The sequence below is a fragment of the Henckelia pumila genome, chromosome 2 (genome assembly GCF_033568475.1).
Source record: "Henckelia pumila isolate YLH828 chromosome 2, ASM3356847v2, whole genome shotgun sequence".
NCBI classification, from domain to species: Eukaryota; Viridiplantae; Streptophyta; class Magnoliopsida; order Lamiales; family Gesneriaceae; genus Henckelia; species Henckelia pumila.
The window spans coordinates 169,259,877-169,267,314 of NC_133121.1; positions in this window are offsets into that span (position 1 = coordinate 169,259,877).

A 7,438-nucleotide genomic window follows, 5' to 3' on the forward strand; every position below is an offset into this window, starting at 1 on the left:
CGGACCCCACAGCCCGATCCCAGCACAAACCAGGCCCAAAATCCCGATCCCCCGTCTCCTTTCAGCTGCGTCCATGAGCAGCATCAAAGAAAGCTGTCGGCCACCCTACTTCGGCCACCACCGGCCGGAGCACAGCCACCTATACTTAGCCCACACCTAGACACTTCCATCAAGCCAAGAACCAGCCCAAACTGTGACCTGAATAGCTCACACGAAGCCTCGCACTAAGGATATTCCCAGCTCACGTGCAGACAGGAGCAGCAGCCGTATTTTCAATTGTGTTGCTTTCTCCGACCACCAATGATCGTGAAACCACTTGCAAAACTTAGCCAACATCTAGGGGGTTCCAATGCAACCAATCTTACATCAAACCATCACCGGAGGAAGGAGAACAAGCCTCTCTTCCACAGACCCTATGCACTGTGAGATCTGGTGCAATAGCAAGAAAAACCCACGGTTCCAGCCTGTTCAACCTTAAACCTCTAACCCAAATCAATCCTAAGGATCCTAAGACACGTCCCAGACGTTGGAAATCAGCCAGATCCATTCCCATGGTTAAAAACGTGAGTAACAAAGGAGAATGAAGCAAAACCATGGACTGCTCATACTATATGAAACGTTTTTACACCAAATATGGAAAAAAATTCATGCTTGATGGTTTCATACATAAAACAGATTACATAGCTTATATGGTGTTCAAGAAGAGAATTCAACATGCCTTTCACCGTGATATATGAAATTTAAAGCCTATATCGCGTGTATGGGGCTTCGGGATAAACTAATTTCCGAGCTTATAATGCGTGTACGGTGCTTCGGGACAAACGGATCTTCAAACTTGCTTAAGAAAACTCAAAGGATTTGGCTATGGGGCTGTAGAAGAAGGTGATGATCTGATGAAGGGGGTGGGAGAGGCGGCTAAGTGATGAGGCGTGAGATAGGGTAGGAATTAGGGTGAAACTTTATGATATAATTAAATCATAATTACCCTATTTAATTATATTAATTAATTTACCATAAAAATGAAAATTTAAACTCATAAATAAAATATTAATCTGATTGATAAGTGTAATTTATGCACTTAATTTATATATGATTTTACTTGGATTTTATGATGTATCGAGAGGATTTTATGCATGTTACTTATTTTTGTGAGACGCAAGGATTGGAGGAAAAGTAGCAAGAAGAAGCGGAAAGATGAAATATGGAGCAGCAACTTCAGAAAATTATTGAGAATTTTTGAATCATCTAAATTCGATCTTCACTGTTCAGAATAAAGATTGAGATGTTTTAAAACTACTGTCAAAATTTTAGCTCAATCCGACGGTTAGATTATGATATATGATTTTTTGAAAATTGTCGTGCGCTGCAGAAGTTCATATCCGAGAGCCATGCGGTGGCGCATGAGACTATAGGCACGGGCGCGCCATCGCGAAGTCAGATTTTGTGATTTTTTTGGAAGGAAACTTTGGGTTTTCTTTGGGATTTTTTGGACTATTTTAGGGGCATATAAAAGGAGATATTTAGGCACAATTAGAAGGGGGAGCCGCACAAGAAGCTACACACTTTGGAGAGAATCTAGAGTAGAAGAAGCGGCACCCAAACAACAAAACCAAACACAACTACACATTCAAGTAGGTTTGGGACACAGATTTGAGATGTGGGAGCGAACGACAAGGGATAATCGAATCACAAGACAGAGGAAATTCATCTGGGGACGGAGAATCAACTCTAATCTGTGATTTTTATTATCTGCCTTGATTTATGATGAGATTTTTGGATATGTCTATGTGTTTAATTATTTCATTATAAACTTATTAGTTGTTTTTAGAGATTTACGGATCTTTATTGTGGTTTCATATTTTGACTATTATTTTGCCTACTATTATTTATTCTTAACAATTTATTTGTGTATTTATATTTTCATTGTCTTTCAATTACTTGATCAATGATTGAATTGTTATATTTATTTGAAATCTCGCACTTGGGAGAGGAGATTTTGAATAAGATCATAGAAAAACACAACCTAGGATTTTTGTAGAGTCGGGAGGCTTACAAATTCCTTTGAGGTCATTGAAAGAGAACCATAGAATTTGATTAAATTATTTTGTTGTTTGATTTCTGATAGGGATATCAAAATTAGCATTAGAATAATAACATTTACTTGGCGCTCAGGAGAGGCAGTAAATAACAATTAAGGGTTCTTGGCCTATAAATTGGAATAGATGATATAATCAACTGATATGATTTGCATGAATGAAAATCGAGTGATATCTTGTTTCTAGAACCCGTCTCAGATCGTGTACCCAAAGCCATCCTTAAATTCTGGATTCTTTATTTTATTTAGTTTATTAAATTTTAAACTTTGGTTTTGTAAACAAAGTTGAGATTATTTTAATTACAGTATTTAGTGTGAATATAAATTTCAATCCTCGTGGGAACGATACTCTACTCATCATATATTAAAACTTGACACCGTGCACTTGTAGGCACAAATATCGCAATACTGATAATAAAACAAAAATCCCAAAATAATACTTATAAATATTAAAATTTTCATGAAATATTATCCTAAAATAATATTTTAAGGTCTATAAAAATCTCATAAAATATTTTGGGTGAAAATCCATCACCTAGTTCGTCCACGGTCCCGTCCACGCGATCAAATAAATCATATTTACCTGCAAAAACAAAATAAAATAACTCTGGTCCCCATTCCTATTTGGGTCCACGCTGGATTAATCCCTTTGGAATCCATACTTGGATTATCCTTACAAACTTTCTATGGTATTGTTCTTTGGGAGTAACAAATCTATGTGACGTTCTTTGTGCATTGTGTTGTGTGTGCCAAGTGTAGTGATCAGATCTATTGTCCCTGTTTGACTTCCAATACTTTCTAAAAGAGTTATTAGAATGTGGTATATGTTGAGTTGATGTAGTTATTAGTCTTGCAAGACTGTGTCCAGACCAATTCGATCTGGGTTTAGCCCATCTTGACTTAGATCTATCTGGCTCAACGTATCCCAGCCTTCTGTGTAATAGTTTACTCTGTTGAGGTATTGAATGTGTCATTGGGATCTCTGGTTCATATATCGTGCTGGATCTCACAAACTTCATATATTTAAAGTTGTTATTTTCCAGATATGACTGAATGGTTGATGTAGATGAACTTCCTTCATTTATGTCGTAGCCTAAGCCAGATTTATCTCAATCTTGCTTTTGCATTCCAGTAAGTTTATCTAAGGATAACGATGTTTATTCCAACAATTTACTAAATCTGTTAATCTCTGATTTTTAGATAAGGTTTCTTGAAGTTTACTTCTCATTTCATTGTTCTCTATCATTAACAAATTTATCTGAACCTTTAGACTTTTTGATCCAGTGTACTCATCTGAGTTACTTTGATCTGACTTATCTGTTGGACTCTTTCCATTTGTTCTGCCTTCATCAAACTTATGAGACATTATGCGATATTCATTAGTCATCTCATTTAATGCGTTAATAAGATCTTCTCTACTAAATTCATCAGAAGTAAAATCAAGTACCTCTCCATCATCTGGAATGTCAGAGTCATTAGCCATAAGACACTTGAAAGCATCATCTTCACTTTCACTTAATGATGTCTCTAAGTCAGATGATGTAGAGTTTGATTTAGCACATTTGCTGTTGAAATATGCTTCTATCAGATTGAATGAGGATAGAGAAGAGATCGGATCGAATAGTACTGATCAGATGAGCTTGGTGATCAGATAAGTTCATGGCCAGATTGAATACTGGGATCATATCGAAGTTGATGGTCAGATGAGTCTTCAGATGAGTTCATGCAGATCGATTGCTCGAGTACTGTGACTTGGCTAGAAGTTAGATGAAGTGTCCGAAAAGCTGTAAGCTTGAAGGCAGATCGATGGAGATCAAAGTACAAGAGCAGATCATACTGATGAATGAAGGCTTATCGGGTTGGACCATGTTGACTTTATAAGTGGGCCGTAAGTTACTGTTGACCTAAAGCCCAAGAAGAAAGTTGGTGTAATTCTCTATATAAGCAGATGGAAGCTGGCCGCAACGAGAATAATAGAAAATCAAAATTCTTCAGAATATATTGAGAGAGAAGAAGGAGAGATTTCGGAGGAGAAAACTAAGCGAAGATTGTGACGAAAAGAATTCACGGATTAAATCTTGAATTGTGTCTGTATCTATCTTGAGAGTTTATCGTAGTCCATCTCTATAATAAGCTTTGTTGATTGAGCTTGGATTGTTCTGTTGGTAATTAATAAAGTGGTTGTGTTGCTCTCCCGTGGACGTAGGCAAATCTTTGCTGAACCACGTAAATACTTGTGTTCTTTAATTGCTTTCGTGTGAGTTGGTGTTGATCTGTGTGCATTGATTTTATTTGTTTCTAGGATTGTGTTCTTGTTTGCTGTGTGATTGTTTGTCTGTGATTTCTCGAAATATTAAATTTTTGGATTGATTCCTAACAAGTGGCACCGTCTGTGGGAAACCAAACAAAGATGGTGGGATCAATGAAGTTTGATATTGAGAAGTTTACGGAAAAGAACGATTTATCGCTCTGGAGAATTAAGATGCGGGCAATCCTGATACAACAAGGATTGGTGGAAACTCTTAAGAAGAAGGAGGAGATGTCTAATGATATCAAGAACAAGGATGAATTGCTCGAGAAAGCACACAGTGCGATTATTCTCTTTCTGGGTGATAGACCTCTTCGGGAGGTATCCAGAGAAGAATCTGCAGCGACTGTGTGGCTTAAACTCTAGAATTTATACATGAAAAAATCTCTGGCTAGCCGTCTATTCATGAAACAGATGTTTTATTCCTTTGTGATTAAGGATGATAAGAACCTTGAAGACCAGATCGAAGAATTCACCAAGATATTGGATGACTTGGAGAATATAGAAGTAAATCTTGAGGATGAAGATCGGGCTTTGATACTTTTGAATGCACTTCCAAAAGCATACGAAAATTTTAGAGATGCTTTGCTCTATGGAAGAGAACAGACAATAACCTTGGAAGAAGTTATGTCGGCTATTCAATCCAAGGAACTTCAGAGAAAGTCAAACACAAACAATGAATCACATGGAGAAGGTCTTATGGCAAGGAGCAGAAGTGATAGGAGGACATCCAATGGGAAATACAGGCCAAAATCCAGATCAAAGAGTAAAGGTAGATACCAGAACAGAAATTTAGGTAATATGAAGTGTTATGCTTGTCAGAAGGTTGGGCATCTAAGAAGAGACTGTCTGGAAAGGAAAGGAAAGAAACAGGAAAAACTCAAGGAAGATGGTACTCTGGCCGTAGCTTCAGATGGATATGACTCTGCAGAAGTGTTGGTTGTTTCTAAAGGTGATCAAAACCACGAATGGATACTGGATTCAGGATGCTCTTCTCACATGTGTCCTATAAGATCTTGGTTTGAAAAGTTGGAGGAATCAGATCAGGGCATGGTACTATTGGGGAATAATCAGTCATGCAGAATAAAGGGCTCTGGAAATATCAGAATAAGGATGCATGATGGGATTGACCGAGTACTCACTAATGTGAGGTATGTGTCTGAGTTGAAGAGAAACTTGATATCACTGGGAACACTTGATGCTCTAGGATACTCATTCAAATCAGGAGCAGAAAATATCTCAGTGTCAAAAGGATCTCTAGTTGTTATGAAGGCTGTCAAAAGGAACCACCTATATGTATTCCAAGGTGATACGATTATTGGAAGTACAACAACTATTCAGGAACAACAAGACAGAACCAAGCTTTGGAATTTGAGGCTTGGACATGTAAGTGAGAAGGGATTACATAAGCTGTCTAAAGAGGGTCTGTTAGGTGGAGATATGATCGAATCACTGGAGTTGTGTGATAGCTGCGCTCTTGGGAAATCAAAAAGAGTATCGTTTGGACAAGGAAGTCACACAACTGAGCAACCATTGTCATACATTCATTCAGATCTATGGGGTCCTTCTCGGACAAAAACTCATGGTGGAGGCAGATACTTCATGTCTTCGATAGATGATTACTCAAGGAGAGTATGGATATTGATCTTAAAGACTAAGGATGAAGCATATGACAAGTTCAGAGAATGGCTGCTGGCAGTTGAGAATAAGAGTGATCGAAGAGTTAAACACCTAAGCACAGATAATGGGCTGGAATACTTATCAGACAAGTTTGTCAAGTTATGTAAGGAGAAAGGCATTATAAGACACAGAACAGTGGCAGGAACACCACAACAGAATGGCCTGGCAGAGAGAATGAACAGAACTCTTCTGGAAAGGGTCAGATGTATGTTGATCAATGCTTCTCTACCTAAGTCCTTCTAGGGAGAAGCATTATCTACTGCGTGCTATTTGGTCAATAGGTGTCCATACAGTGCGATTGGTTTCAAGACACCAATGGAAAAGTGGAGTGGAACACCTGCAGACTACTCAAACTTGAGGGTATTCGAATGTCTTACATATGCTAATCTGAAGCAGGACAAGTTGGAAGCAAGGACAGTCAAATGTATATTCATTGGGTATCCAGATGGTGTGAAGGGTTATAAGGTTTGGAACCTGGAGTCAAGAGGTCCAAAGTGCTTCAGCACTAGAGATGTTAAGTTTGATGAATCCAAACTGGGATATAAAATGAATACAGATGGAAAGGACAGTCAGATCAGTGTGAATTATAAACTACCGATTAAGGTGGAGTTTTCTGTGCCAGATAAAGAGTCAGAAGAGTTGCAAGATGAGAATGTGACAGTGAGTGATCCGAATGAGGACCTAAGTACTTACAATCTTGCGAGGGACAGAACCAGAAGGGAGATCAGAGCTCCTAAGAGGTTTGGTGAAGCTGGTCTGGCTTGGTATGCACTTATAGTAGCTGAGGAGGTGAGTATTCGGAGATGAATACATATGATGAAGCTATGGCAAGTAAACACAAACACAAGTGGATAGAAGCTATGAATGAAGAGATGAACTCTCTTGAGAAGAATCAAACCTGGACGTTAGTAGACAGACCGAAGCATCAGAATACATTGGGATGCAAGTGGATCTATAAAAAGAAGGAAGGAACTCCTGGTACAGATAAGATCAAGTATAAGGCTAGATTGGTTGCAAAGGGTTTTGGTCAGGTAGAAGGAATAGATTTTAATGAAGTCTATTCTCCAGTGGTCAATCATTGTTCCATCCGGATTATGTTAGCACTGGTGAACCAGCTCGACTTGGAGCTTGAGAAGATGGACGTCAAAACTGCATTTCTACATGGTGACCTAAAAGAAACCATTTATATGGAACAACCTAAGGGCTTTATACATCAGAAAACCCAGAACAAGGTCTACTTACTAAGAAAATCATTGTATGGGCTCAAGAAAAGTCCGAGGCAGTGGAACAGGATGTTTGATGAGTTTATAATTGGTATTGGTTTTGTGAGAAGCCAATATGACAGGTGTGTCTAT